Genomic DNA, 16,178 nt, shown 5'->3' with positions numbered 1-16,178 from the left:
CATCCTGCAGGCTTATCAGAGAATTTGACGTAAATTATAAGCTTAACATAATTTTGACGCCAATTTGACATCAAAATGGCTAGTGTTATACGTTTCACGTTTTATGCTATTTTCGTTATAATCGGCGATTCACAGAAGCACAAACCCCGCGTATAACGAGAATCACCTGTATATATTTATTAGTGTTTGTGTGTCAAAGGATCTTTTTCTGTCGGTAAATTGAATTGAATTGTAAATTAATTATTAGGTAAATATATGGTCCAATTTGATTTATCTCGACAGGAGTCGGTTCATGCGTCACTGTTACACGTATCTTCGAAACACGTGATTTTGGAGAAATGAGTGGGCGGAACGACAAAGAGCTTATTCACTGTATGGAAAAACATTAGTGCCGTCATCGGCAAAGCAGAGCATGTGACATCGCGGGTTCCTCGCGACTTTAAACGCTGCTGGCTAGCCATTGTGTTCCCCTGAACAAAGCCCGCAACCCTCTCCTGCACTGACTGACACCCCATGCGGTGTCATTACTGCAAGAGACTGAATTATCGGGCAGGTGCCACATGTTATGTATACCCATTGTGTTCCCTCGAAGGGTGGGTTGGGATATCTATGAATGTTGCCTTTCAGACAGATGAAATACCAGCAAAGCTATTGTATTGTCCATCTGTGATTTTTGAAAACCCCTTCTTCTCTGTCTTTCTGTGCTGTTCACTAGTCAAGCATTTTCCCCTCACCGTTATTCATCCCTCTTTGCTGTTTGCCTCGTCACGCTTCATACTAGTGAAATGTTGAGGTGGGGTTGTTACTGGCGGTGGGTGGAGGTACACTATGTGATCAGTAAATATTTTAAAGTAACTCCATGAAAAAGAGTTTTAGAGAAGCTGATATTACGCTCAGCTAGTTATGGAATTTCATGTCTTTTATGGAACAAGGACAGAATTTTATTTTCTTTTTTCTTTTATCCGTAACTTCCAGCGTAGGAAGTAAAAGACAAAGTGAAATTATGACCTCCCTTCTTCAAATTACACTGAAGTATTCGATTTAGTAACCATCTTCTGAATTATCCTTACTTCTATATTCCTTTTAGTTTGTACAAGAAGTTTTATGAGACTTATTGTCCACTATGCGAAGACGGATTGTAAGATAGTCGGTGTTGAGACTGGCTACTGAGGACCCGTCTGACTCAGGATACGTGTCAGAGGCAGGTTGTAGTGAGGGCTGTAATAAAATCTTGGTTTTTATATAAAGCGAGGAAATGTTTGGCTAGCTCAACGTATTTTTTTTTTAGTTTTCCAAGAAGAATTCTGTCCCATGCAGCTGATTAATGAGGCTTATGTTAAATTACAGCAATAACCCACATTTCCCAGACTGATTAGGCATACTAAGGAGCATAGTTAAAACTGGTGTCATGGCGTTACTGGAGAACGTGCTGTAAAACTGAAAACATTGGATTAAAATATTTCTCAAGGTTTTTTTTCCCCTAGAGATTTATTTCATTTGACACATTAAATGATGTGGTGTTTCAGCGGTTACATTGTGTGGCTTTTGTAAACGGCGAGTCTGAAAGTATTTGGGAGGGGGGGGGGGGAATAGTAACTTATTTTATGGTCTCTTTGTTTCTTTGTTTTATTTAACGACCGTGAGCTAACACCATAATTTATGTGGAGTCGAATAATAAACTATAAAGTGAAAATTAACTGTGGGTTGGACGGGTTTATAAAGTCGTATTTTAATACATGTCAGTACATGTTATCTCAGCATTTGTCTGGAAATGCTTAATAAAAACAAGAAAACAGAATGATCGCGGAATTCGAACACGAGACCTTCTTAATACGGAACAACGTTCGGTGTGGCAGTTAATAATTAAAATTTAATAGCTGAATAAAATCACGAATAAAGCGTAATTCAGTTCAGCTGGCACAAAAGTTCGATCCAAAGACCCTCTGTGCAAGTCAAAGGCGTACATAACCGCGTAGGTATACACAACCCATGGGTGTGTGTTATGGCGTAATATAGACTGTGTGACGTCACTGTGACAACGGTGGGATGTAAAAATGGATTTGCCAAGATAAACCGGGAGGTGACACTGTAATCGCGCTGCTAAGTGGATAATCGACTCTGTGTCAGGGTGAAGTGGCTTCCGCTGGTAATGAAATTAGGTTCCCTGGCATTCTGCTCATCTGTGCTGCGTCCCTTCAGGTCCCAACGCAGCCTACTAACCGTTCCCAACTCTCTCTCGTATTTGCTTTAATGGAACTCCCAAGGCCGACTTACAGAAAAGTTTTCTGCTTCATAAATGAACAGAACGGATTACGTTCTCCGATACCCTATCAATGTTCTTCACCGAATGATTGACGCTCTGAAGTACACGAAGCTCATAAAAAGATAACATTTAAGAATTAATTTCTTACCTTAAAGAAAACAACTCATCTCTTTTATAAACATAAACTGGTAAGTGCTGTTTAGTAAAATAATCGCTGTTTAGTCTAAACATTATTCAGAATCCATTGTCTGGGCTAAATGCAGAGTTATTGAATTTTAAAACAGGTGGTGCATATGAAAGACTTGATGCCAGAAGGGCGTATCAGCATGTTTGCATAATGAGAGATAGTTAGTCCAGCAACATAAAACAGTGGGACATGTGTCTTGCCAGAACGACACATTGCTCAGGCTGCTCTGTCCAGAGATACAGACAGTTTACATTTAGACATATGAACAATAATAATGCGCATATATCAAGTCTAATAAGCGGGTTTTTTGATACGCAGTTCTGGCATGATGCCCTCAATGTGGTAAATACCGTGTTTTAAAAAGCTTTGAACAGCAGAAGCTATGTGTAGGATCTATGATTCAGTTAAGTAGTAAAATATTAAATTATGAAAAAATGTTACTACCCCTTTGGGTAATGGGTATATTGTGTCATAACTATTAAAAACTGCTGTTCAACATTGTTTATCCAATTGGAAAGAATTGTCACTGTATTGTGAGAAATAATGGACAATATATTCTCGTGGATGTGTTTTTAAACTTTGTCTAGGATCATTATTTCAGAAAAGGCTGATTAAATAACTGAAGTATATGCCGGTTTCCTGTTCCCATAAAATTATATTGCCGAATAATAATAATAATAATAATGTATTTGTGTAGAGACAGCCTAATTGTATTCTCGTTTATCTACTTCAGCGTATACAAGTATTTCATGTTTCTCAGAAGGCAGTATCGTTCTTCAATGGCAGGAAGTCGAAATGAGATGCAAATCCTACTTACCGAACTGCGTCCCCCAGTCTAAATGCATCAAGCAGGATTATTCTTGAAAAGCTTACAAAACTACTGCTGATTGTAGACGTGAATTTGGTGATGGATAACATAATAATTGTAAGACTTGAGGTTCTCACAGCGGTGAATATGAAGATTTCTGTCTTCTGGGTTATTGCGCTGTGTAGTCTGGTCGATGTTAACCAACGTTTCAGAGGTCATACTGCCTCCGTCATCAGGGCGATGAATATTCATCGCCCTGATGACGGAGGCAGTATGACCTCTGAAACGTTGGTTAACATCGACCAGACTACACAGCGCAATAACCCAGAAGACAGAAATCTAACATAATAATTGTTTCTTTCTTACTCCGTACTGACCCCTATTATTATCTACATCATATACGAAATTTATTTATAATTTGTGTGCAGAAATAATGATCTACACGTAATAGGCTACGAGCTTCATGTAAGTTTTATTAAATGTATGAGTTAAAAGAGGAACAAGTAAACTATTTCATTATTCCAGTACAATGTATAACTTCGGCTTTCGGGGATGAGCTGAGTCGAGCTTTGAAAATGTACAACGTTTCGGCAAGGATTTTAGTTGCCATCTTCAGGGCAGATTAATGTATGTTCTTAGTAGCACGATCTTCCTATTCTACAATCAGCACCATAAAATCCTACTCGCGAATTAATGTCTGCTCTAAGAAAAATTTAACAAAATGACCAGGTATTACATATTTACCCCAAAGATGGGAACTGTAACGTTTACTGAAATGTTGTATAATTTTAAAAATTCGACGCGGCTTACCACGAAAGCCAAAGCTGTGGTTTGAACTCCAGCTGCGAAAACCGAAGGACAAGCATTTCAGTGCACATTATATTAAGGGAAACAAGATGAAAACTTGAAAATTGATGCTTTTACAAGCGAATGTAAGTGCCAGTAAGTTAAGTAAACACGAAGATATCAGGTTTATAAAACATGTGTACTTAAAGCTAATGAATAATTTACACTTTTCGTTTTAATTCATTTGCAATATTTATCTCGCAGACTTTCGTAATGAAGGCTTGTCTACCGCGGAACGACTACCTCAAGTCGTGACCGACCGTCAGACATCTCAATCGATTAACCAGCCATCTATTGTAAGCTCCATATGTAGGAATATATTTTCCCACTCGATAGTAGGAACATATATCCCCTTCCGCTCATCACATTAATTTAATTGACGCTGAAATTGAGGGGAAAAACATCCGCCATCTTGTTTGAAGCTTCCACTTAACTAAGTTTGGAGACACTTTGTGCCCTCTTTTGTTATGTAACCAGAGTGTGTATCATGTACCCATAACAATTACAAGGGGTGAAGAGGGTCGTATTTTTAATGTATTACCTTACTCCAGAGACTAGTGGTATGAATAAATGCTGAATTGGCTCTCTCTCTCTCTCTCTCTCGCTCTTTTTGGCGTGTTATCTCGCGGACCTCCTAGAGATTTAATTCAACTCCTGAGGCGTGATGACGCATTTCTCTCTCTGGTTGTACATAACTTGACAGTCTGTGCCAGACAGAGCTGTTAGGCCCTCCAGATCACGTTTTTATATTGTTTCCTTCATGACCTGACCCCAGAACAGACGCTATAAGATTAATGGCGTTTGCTTACTCTTACGACATAATTAAACTTATTAAATTAAACTCCGTTGTCTTTCTTAGCGACGTGTATGTAACAGGTCAGTAAGTTTCTGAAAATAAGTCTCGAAAATTCTATACATTTACTAATGACAAGTTGACATACAGAATGATTCAAAAAGTTAGGGCCAAACTGAAGGAGCGTATAGAGGGACTCGGAGAGAACAACTTTCGAATAGGAATCCATGTCCTCCGAAGTTATCCTGAGTCAGTCGAGGCCCATTGAAGGTAGGGAAGTCTGATAACAAATCGCTGAAATAATTTGCTTTTTAAGATTATTATATATTATTTATTTAGTGTTCTGTCTGACGACAGGTCCATATGAACAGGATCCTCCCATCCTTTTCTCGGACTGGGATCTGTTCATATACGTTCTTGGCAGATGATCCAGAAGTGGTTTGCCATTGCCTTCTTCTGTGTGTGAATGGAGTAATTGTTGGGATGCCACGGAGAAACCGGGGAAGCCCCCGGAGGAAAACTCCGTGTTGCCTTGCCCAACACAAGTTATAAATTCGGGCAAACCGGGAATCGAACCCGAGACCCCAGGATTACAAGGCCAGCGTTCTAACCGCTAGACTACCGTGGCTATGTAATCTTTGTACATTAATAAAAAACAAAATTAAGCTAGTCGGAGAATAGCAAAGTACGATTATTTCAGCGGTATGTTATCAGACTTTGCTACCTTCAATAGTCTCGACTGACTCAGGATAACTTCGGAGGACATTGATTCCTATTCGAAAGTTGTTCTCTCTGAGTCCCTCTATACGCTCCTTCAGTTTGGCCCTAACTTTTTGAATCCTCCTGTATAATTATTTGTCTTAGTTGTAACCTTGATGTTTCTGTCCATCTTCGATATAATAGATTTTTGAGAGGGTTTTCATGAATCGTGACTATTTGGGACATCAAACAAGAATACTGAAAATGCATGTTTGCCTTTTTTATCCGTGACCCTGTATAAATTGTTATCTTAGTTACCTATATCCTCGAAAACACGAGCTTACGGATCTATGGTTCGAATCCTGCTCATGGCATAAATATATTTGTGACTCTCTGTGTTGGTTGTGTTACCTTGTACATTAAATAGGTCGACGCCCCGTACAACATGTTTTAACAAAGTATAAAGGATTTGTATTTTAAGTAATCTAAATAGGAAGTGGCAAGAGGATCTTATGTACAGCAACTGAGATTAAATCTCTATATTAACAATTCAGATTCGGTCCTAAATTAGTTGTCTTTAAATAAAATATCAGTTTACGTCATTCCACAAAGGGAATTTTTGGAATCAGTCTTATAATAAATCAGCTATTGTCACAAACCTGTAGATAATAATATTTTGAGTCTATTTTATACTTTTTGGCAATTTTTTCTCTTTCTTATATTTTTTTAGTTACTTTGCTCATTCTTGTACGACAAATCTTATTTGTAAATTTGTTTTCCTCTGTTCCTAAAAAACACTGTTACATCATTTTAATATAATCCTATATATACATATTTAAAGCTGATTACAATGTATATTTAACCCTTTAGACGCTAACTATCATTTATTGAAATTATTATAATTCGTTTGTCGGTACGACTGGTTAGCTGAGAAATGACAATTCCTTCCCATGCGTAGAATTTTTACCTCCGTATCCCTGTGTATATTTATTTCGTAGTGCATTAGTACAAAGACCACCTTGATTTTAAATTTAATTTACCTCATGAAATGACTGAAATGCATATACGAAATTTTCTGAGAGAGAACAAGAAATATATGCCTGTATTTTGACAGGTATTATTGGATACCAAATTATAATAGAGGCAGAGGGCCAGTATTTCTAAGATTACTAGTTATATCGCCGGGAGATTGAATGATTTTTGGTCTTCATCTACAGTTTCGGGTATAATAACATAACAGAATGCCATGGCTAAATAAATTGTCACACCACTTAAAAATAATTGAAGAACAAATCCCGAAGCTACTGTATCAGTATAAAACCTAGATGGATAGATAAAGCAAAGGATTTCCTACAAAGATGAAACGAGCAGACAATGAGCTTAATCCGTGATATTAAAGATTTTTTTTTATTTTGGTTTCACTTTGAAACTTCGGATAGGCTATATCAAAATTTCTTTGACAAAATAAAATCTCGATTATTTCCAGTGTGGTTTCGAGATTCGATCCGCTATTCTTCGAGCTCGGTTTTTGCAATGTCACGTGTATCTCGAATGTCGTGATTCTGCACGCTGCGGGGCCGAACAGGGCCGTGCCTCTATTACAGCTCGCTTGTTGCAATATGCTCTGCTGTGTAGTGAGTTCAACAGCCCCTGGGGGAGCTCTGGCCATGGGGAATGCACCTCTCCACTCTGCTATAATGTCAGGTCCCAGGAGCTCCCACCCCTCCCACACACACACACACACACACACATCGTCACAATCATACACATAGGCTACATACATAGGTACATAGGTAGATGCTACATAATACATACATACATACATACATACGCATGTGCATACATGAATTCAAACTTCTGGATGCCACCGGTTCAAATCTCGCCAATATGAAATCAGTTTATTCTTATTATCTTATTTCTGTATTTGGGAATTTTAAAGATACGAATAAAAGTCGGCTTCAGTACTGTAGTCGGGACAAATCCGTGCGCTGGAGATCACTTTGAATTAAAAGGCAAGGCACTCAGAGATGTAGGAGTGGTAAGAGATAAGGAAGAGTATACTATCCATACTACAAACATTATTTCCCAGAAGTAGTACTTAGTAACTCGCTGTCTCAGTTCCCAAGTTGATAATGTCTTTGGATTACATAGTACATGCTCTTTCTTTCCTTCTACCAGCGAGCTAGTGATATAAGAAAAACGCACAGATTTCGCCCAGACCTCGCCCTTGCTGAAGACAGAAGATAAAATTTAAACATCTATGTCAGAAAAACAATCCAAATTTGTAACTCTGCAAACCTTCAAATCGGTATTTTATTAGTGCTATTATATATTTTACATTTTTCACATTTTTGTTGTATATCTATAAAATCTAGGGACTTTGGAGTAAATGATAGGATAATAATCAAAAGGATATTAAAGAAGTAGGGTGTTTACTGAATTAAACTGGCTTAGAATATGGTCCATTTTCGGGATTTTGAGAAGACGGTAATTAGTCTTAGAATTACCTTAAAGGTCGGCTTATACGTCATGCTAACAAATTAAGTTAAAATTTTCAGTATAAATTATAGCAGTGTTTTTTTTTGTACAAATTTATTGCTCATTGAGCAGATTTCTATCATTGTCGTCATTATCATCATCATCGGACTCGTAATCAAATCTGTGTCCAATTGAAAATGTGCAACGTCCCTTGGGACAGATGGACCAAACTAAAGATCTTGAGATGATATGCACAGGGTTCTCCTCTGGGCGCTGTTAGTGAGCGTAGACACCTGAAAATAATCGCCGAGCGTTTTCATAAAATGTCGGGCATTACAACTATTTTACAATTCGTGTTACATATTAGTTATTTATATTGCAAGATATTTAATGCACTATCATGCTGATTTTATTATTGATATTTCAATCTCTTAGTAATGCAACATTAATCATTATGCTTTCATTAACGAGTAGTTTTGTAATAATTTGTGAACAAGATAAATTACTCGTTCTGCTGAAACTACGGTACTGAAATTGCTTATTTCTTACGTCACACAGCTGTATTGAACTCATAACGTTTGTAGCTACGTGCATTTTAGATTAATCTTCTACATGTATTTTTAATAAACATCATAAAAAGTAACAGGGACATCTAATTTCTTCACTGTCATATGTAATTTAGTACAATACAAAAACAAATACTGAATTATTCTTAATTATCGTAAATTAAGGATGTAAAAACAAAAGGATGTGACACACGTCTCTTCTGTTACATGATATATTTTTACATTGTCCTGTAATTAGTAAATAGGTCGTTTTATGTGTTAAACCATGTACATCATGGTTCTATAGAGAAACTATTCAGGGCAGAGGTCGCCTTAACTAACTAGTACCAGAGAAATCGGAAGATAACTGGATTACAGAAGGATTGTATGTTACAGAATTACCATTAATAAGCTGTCAATGAAGATTAATTTTCGGTGAATATTTTGTTAAAACCTTTCAGATTAAATGCAAAATACAGAGTTTGATTAAAATTTCTTATAGTTCTGTCTCTTACATCAACGATTTTTAAATTCCCGCGTCTTCTTTTGTGAAAATAATTGATAGTTTTCTGTTGAAGTGGAAGTGGTTTGAGTAAAATTATCTTATTCGGCATCGGGTGTTAGAAATTAAATAAGATAGATGTAGCATCTGAAGTTGAATGTGATAGCAAATAGTAACAGAGGAAAGTCGAATACCCCTCTCTCTTGATCTCGAAATGAACAAGTAGCATGTAGAGAAAAATAATTGCACCTCCGGGATTTGACACTGCTGGAGAGGGCTAGACTATTGTGTGTAGATGCCAGCACGCTGAGGTCTCCTGAGTACCAACAGCGAAGCATCTGCCTCATATCCTAGCAAGTTCAACAATTACTACTCGTCTCCCTAGTACTTGATAAATGGGAAGGAAAAATGATTGGTTGTTTCAGCCGATACGTTTGTCACAATGGTACCGAAATATTTTGACTATGTGAACTGCTTCCTTAAACATCATAATAAATTAACTTTCATCCAGAATTACATTGTTTGGACTCTTATGTGTTCTTTTTCACTCCTACAAGCCTACGTGACCCGACACGTAACTCATTTAAACGACGTTTTGAAGGGGCTTGACCGGTATGTTAATCCTCACATTGGCGTTAAATTTATTATAATTCTATATTGATGTTAAATATAGTCTGTTCAATATTTCTTGTGTGATTATTTTAAATTTTATCACATTTATTCTCAATTAACTTTATAGAAAACGAATCTGAAATGTACTTTCAGTGCAATGATCTTCGTAATTTATAAATGTTATTTGAGATTTTGTATTTTTCATTGGTTTTATTGTTCATTTATTACAGTTTGCCCGATACACAAATTCCTACAATCTTTAGTAGAACATTGAATTTGCGTTATGTATTTTCCATTGTAATTAGAATTACACGCATCCTTGTGTATTAATAATGATATAAAATTTTTATAGCTTTCCTTCTAATTAGTATAAAAAATTTATAGTGGAGCTCTAATTAAATCCTTAGGGACCTGAAACGATCCCTTCGGTGAGGGAGTTGCGTGTACAGCGTTTCCACAGCCTGGGGACGTAATCGGTTGCTGTATACTTACACAATCACGTATCCCAGTCAGATATCAAACAAAAATACGTCCATATCTTCACACAAGTGCCCAAGAACTATGAGAAATACGGTATACGATGTTTATTATAACACTTATCCACAGACGGCAAGGAGTCTAATAAAATTAATGTTACCATTGCAGACAAAGGTGTTACTCGAATTGACGTCTGAAGAACTACTGGACCCTATGAGCCACAGTTTCAATCCATTTTGGATTTGTTTCTTGTCAGTGTTACAAACCTTACTTCCTTATCATCCATCCATCATTACGCTACATAAATTGTGGCTGCACAAAACAAGACTTAATAACGTTAAAATATTATGGGGGGTGATCATGGATATGGAAGGAAAGGTTCCTTACTCATTTGGGCCTCTTGTAATGAACTGGACTCTGGTCTAGTGATCGAGGATGAGCAGATCCGGTTCCCAATACGATGTTTTTTAGGGGGGGGGGGGGGCACACGATGAACGTTGTCCATAACAAATAATATTTAAAGCTTAGAATTGTCGAGTGTCCGGCGGAGAAAAAGTATATTATTTTATTTTAATTCTTTAGTATCATCATCAGATTCTAATATTAAATGGGCTTATTATTATTGATTAAAATAAATTACTGTTCTTATACCCGTCATATTTTGGAAATAACTATGCTATCATTAGGGGAGAACACGTTGCTAACAGATAAAATTATGGTTGTTGTAAAACATATCTGCTAATATCCAAGCAAAACTTGCTATTACGAATATAAAAATAATGACTGTATAAGATTAACACAAGAGAGCTGATACAGCGATTATGAACTATCCTTTTAAAATGGACGTGGTTTATCTGTTCCTCGTGCTTGTCTGTGTTCTGTCGTTCAGCATCGCCTTTGCCTGCCTTTTTGTCGTGTGGACAGGAATCCGCATTTCTTAAGTAAAATCTTAAGTGAAATCTTTATTTATAGAAATAAGTGCCCATAAAACAAAGCTCAGTAATGAGATATCAGATTCTCAAGGCGACGACAATGAATATGACTGAATGGCGATAATCGCCCTGATGATGGAGGCAGCAAAGACTTCTGAAACAATGGTAAACTTCTACCAGACTACACAGCGCAACAACGCAGAAGACAGGCATATTCACAAGACTAATAATCAACCAGTGAGCTGCTTCTCAGTAAGGCTCCAGTTTCCATTCACATGACTGTACTTGTTATGACCTAGCTACGTAAAAGCCAGTACAAGGCCGATCCGGCTGATGAAACGTAGGAAGTTAACGGAAATGCCTCTTTCCCTGCTTTCTTTTGAAGGAGGAGAAGGAGCTAGTCTGGAACTAAGATAAATCGTGGTCGCCAGATTAAAGTATGAATAAATAATGCAGATTAGACGATGCTTCTTGCCATACAACCTCAGCTCTCTGAATAGAAAAAGCAAAGATTCTTAGCGTCTGTTGATTAAGTGAATAATTTTCAAGATATAAAAGAAAATTTGTACTATTGAAAGGTACAGTAAACAGCCGTTGGATGTGATTACTTTGTACCGTAATATTTGAAACGTATCAAAAGATATACAGAGTTCATTTCAATGTAAAGCCGACTTTTATTTACACAAAGCGAGCCTCCAGTAAGAGAATTTAGAGAGGGAATCAGAATATCGTCCGTGTGTCTCGCGGTCTTGTGTTTGGGAAATTCTGGAGTTCATTCATTTACGTCTTTCGAGGAGCAGTGGTGTTTATTTTCTGACTTTCCCCTCAGGCTGTCGTTTCGTATTCTGGTATAATGTATTTAAACACAGAAAAAGAATATACATGTAGAATTAAGCACATAGATGAAACTGTATTCGTCTAACTTTGCTTATTCATTAAGGAATTTTTATTCTTAAAGGAGCAGACGGTTTGTCAGATCATTTCAAGCAAGGAATCAGTGTTTTCTGTACGGTAGAAACATGATAATGACATAAAAGATATGTAACTTATTTTTTTATTAATCTTTTTTTCTTTTTTCTTTATGCTTATCATCTCGCTTATTCTTCAACTTTCTTCATTTTTTCTTATGGTACTCTTTCTTCTCCTCCACGTTTTACGTCAATACCATTTCTAGAATTGATACAGAGACCTTCAAATTTATTTATTGTGGAATTTGAACTCACTGGTCGTAGATACGAGGTGAATAATAGCAGGAACCACAGAATTTTGCGATCATGGTGTGAAAGGGATGATGGATAGCGTTATTAGTCGAAGTACGACAGATAAATATAAAAATAATTTGGGATAAAGTTACTTGCATTTATTACAACGGAATGTTTTCTGTTCGGAGGATAGAATAGTGGGTACAGTGCATGTGATGTAAACTGTAGTGTTATACAGAATGTTCTGATTAGAATGGAGGAAGCTACATCGCAATTATTCCGAGGTTTTAACATATTTGAAACGTTATTTTGGTGTTCCATGTTAGTGGCAACTTTTTAATTTTAATGCACTTCTTACACGTTCTGTTTTGTATCTACAAGCCCAAAATCAATCTTTATATCTTCGTTCAGCAGCATGCTAAGTTATATTTGAAATTTCTATAGCTATTAAATGTGGCGTTGGAGCTAAACAAGCTATTGGAATTTAATATTAACCTCACATTCCCCAATATCATCTGAACATCGTCTTCGGCTGGATTTAATTTGTCGGTACCTTCTGACTCGCTGTCAGTATTTTGCTTATCCGTGATTAAGAATTTTTATTTAAATACATTTTCTTTAATTGGAACAGAGAAATTCTGGTTAAATATAAGATTATCCTGAAGATGGACGCGATAATATTCTCCGAATTGTTTCTAACCACGTACAAGAGTATACGACGTCATAACCAGGAAGACCAATAATCCACATTTGTATGTCCGTGAAAACCTCAAATCTCATAAGGATGAAACCTGTAAGAGTACAGCGCTTTATCAAGAGACATGCACAGAATGTTTTCAATGAAGAGAAGTGGATGAAAAGCACGCATTGAACTGAATATGGTCACATGTATATGGCTTCGTAATTAGCTATCTTACTTCCATTCCAAATAAATCCGGTCAACGACTCTCAGATGTTTGCCCACTGTTGTCAATAATCATTATGAATTCAATTAGCGCTCACTTTGTGTTTTGACTTAATTACCACTCACCCGGCCAGCTCCACATACGTCGTACCTAATATGAGGTTTTGATTTCATTTTATTTGTTCAACTGTGTTCTGTTTTGCCTTGAGCTAATGACGTTGCTGGCAAATTATAGTGCATACACATACTATGAATATTTTAAAATATATCAGGTTACCTATATTGTGGTTTCTACTTCTGATTTATATTCAGGAGGTTCTGAGTTCAGTTGTCGGTTCATGGATCGACCATCCTAACAAGAATTTGTATGATCGGCACGTGTTTCTTTATGATAATATTACTTCAAGACTGTATATTCTCAATTTTCACGTCTGTCAGCACAAACTATACAGAATTTTATGCGTTTTATCGTGTTAATTAAGAAATAGAATATGAATAAAATAATCATAAAAATCTATTACTTCAGTTACCATCGACGCTACATAATCTGAGCTACTGAAAAAGCGCTGTTAAATAGACTACAAATAAATTAATTAATTAATTAATTAATTCAGATACCACATTACACTGAGATGAAATTCGGTTTTCTTTTAAGATTACGAAGCAGGTTATCGAAAAGTTTTTAAAAGAGATTGTAGAATTAATTAAAGCCATATTATGTTATATACAATTTTTTTTTAAGTTTACGCGTTTTGGGCGTTTTCATAACCCTTCGTAAAGCCTATTAAAATAGCTCCTTGCGCCCATTTGTCCGTACACATGAAAGAACCCGACAATAAACCGATTTTGATTGCATTTGATATTTTATAATTCCACGAAAAATTGTCGATCCTTTTCAATTCCATTTACATCGTCTAGTTTTAACGATCATTTTACAGAAGACCGCAGAAACATACTCTAATCTCTTTAGGTCATTCTACAAGAAAACAAATAATTCGGGTGTTTCAGAAGAGGCTTGGGATTGGATTGAACTTGCTCCATTGTCTGTATTTGGTATAGAAAGTGTTAAAACTTTAGATTCCAAAGCCGTTTAGCTGTTATTAAGTTTTTTATTTATTGGTTTGCTTGTTAGTTTGTTTGTTAATTATTTACTTGGCTGGTTGGTTGGTTGCAAACGAAAATAGTAGTATTTTGTTAAACAGTGCCTTCACGTAGACCACGATTGATTTCCTATTAAAAATATGAATTTATAGGCCTAATAGATCTGCAGTCCTTGAAAATGTGATAGGAAGGAAGTCAATTTGATGTGACGTTACAGTGAACTTTGGTGACTTTTCGTCTATGCGACTTTGCTGTCTTCATCAATACAACATGGCTGATGACAAACGTAAACCGTACCGTGAGAAATGATCACCACCCAACTGGCATAGATTACAGAGGCGCCGTCTGCTGCTCATTTGTTTCAGACTGTTATGATGGCTTACGCTACGGCTCCAACAATTGCAATAATCCGTCATACGTCACGTAACAATAACCGCATTGCATGCTGGGAGGTACGTCACGCTTCTTGCTATAATGTGATATATGTAGATCGTCTCTCGCTTGTTCTGTAATCTAGAAGCTATGCTTTGTGCAGAAATCTGTAGAACGTTGAGAGTTATTTAATATATATTTTTTATGAAATTATTTCCTCTTTTTCTTTACTATTATTCTCCATAAGTAAAGGGTTTTCTGAACATTCCTAGTGATGTGGTCACATTTACCCTTTTCTATCTATTAGCAGACTGAAATATTTTAAAGAACTGGAAGTCCACCATAATTTATAAAAAGTTGTCTGCAGGGACTTGGACGTATTCGAGAAGAAAATTGTCACACTTCTTCACATTCTATAATAGTATAATTTACTTAATTTATTTAAATTATTTTTACAAATATGCTAATATATTCAGTTGCAATTTTCTTGTGTATTAACGTCCTCCGTATTCATGTATTTTATATTCTGCTTGTTTTACCTTTTATGTTTTTATTGTGTTCGTGTGCTCATCTCGGTGCTGTATCTGTAATTTGTTGATACAGCACACTAATAATAAATAATTGAATTAAATTGAATTAACTTTGGTCCAATACTACAGATTCCAATTATTTCACAACAAAATCAGATTTCTGACACTGCTTTATCGTGCAAGTTCTCTTAGCATCTCATTTAATGCCTTTTATTCCGTAGGATTTGAGGTTTTCAGGAGAGATGAGAAATACATATGAAATTTTAATCGGAAATCCCAAACTGAAGAGACCACTTGGAAGACCTAGTCGTAGATAGTAGAATAATCTTAAATAAATATGGTTTAAGTGTGTATATTGAATGCATCTAGCTGAAGATAGGGTCCAGAAGTTTCTCTTTATAAGAAGTGTAACGAATCATCGAGATCCATAAAATGTTGAAGTATTTTTAGCAGTTTAGTCACTATCAGCTTCTGAGTATCTTTGATGGGCGTAGTTAAACCAGTGAGTCGGATGAATTGTGTAGCCGTTTCTAAACCATTTTCTTCGTGGAAATTCATTTGTTTAGTGTAGAAAATTCAGAATCATTAACCACATTTCAGTGTTTCTTTTTATTTTCAGATTTGGGTCTTATCGGATCTGCTCAGGGTTATTCAAGTCAACATTGCTAAAGCTTCAGGAAAAGTAAGTACACATTTATGTACTTGAATGTGGCAAACATTTCTTTTAGAACATACGGAGACAAAGTGACAGTTTACCTTTGACTTAATTTGTTTACAAGTGTTTTTTTTGTCTGTTTCGATAGAACCTTCATGATGGGGGTTGAAATAAAATTTATATTATAAAATTGACATAATGTTTTATTGTTTTCGTATTTACGTGATTCAGATTTTAGTTAGTCAGTTCGTAGGTTGCTTACTTACCTAGGA

General features: G+C 36.1%; 1 protein-coding gene across 2 annotated transcripts in view; it reads left to right on the top strand.

Moving 5' to 3' along the window:
* Window positions 1–16,178, top strand: part of Lim3 (Lim3 homeobox protein) — a 166,431-nt gene that overhangs the window by 72,172 nt on the left and 78,081 nt on the right. For both annotated transcript variants that reach the window (XM_087352534.1, XM_087352536.1), the window contains one exon: window positions 15,871–15,933. The gene's annotated coding sequence lies outside the window, so the exon portion shown is untranslated. The remainder of the gene's footprint in view (window positions 1–15,870; window positions 15,934–16,178) is intronic.

The sequence above is a fragment of the Zootermopsis nevadensis genome, unplaced genomic scaffold (genome assembly GCF_977971745.1).
Source record: "Zootermopsis nevadensis isolate Lab colony 2312 unplaced genomic scaffold, Znev_1.0 Znev_ptg000021l, whole genome shotgun sequence".
Lineage (NCBI taxonomy): Eukaryota > Metazoa > Arthropoda > Insecta > Blattodea > Termopsidae > Zootermopsis > Zootermopsis nevadensis.
Note: the sequence above shows the minus strand (reverse complement) of the source record. Positions and strands in the feature narration are given on the sequence as shown.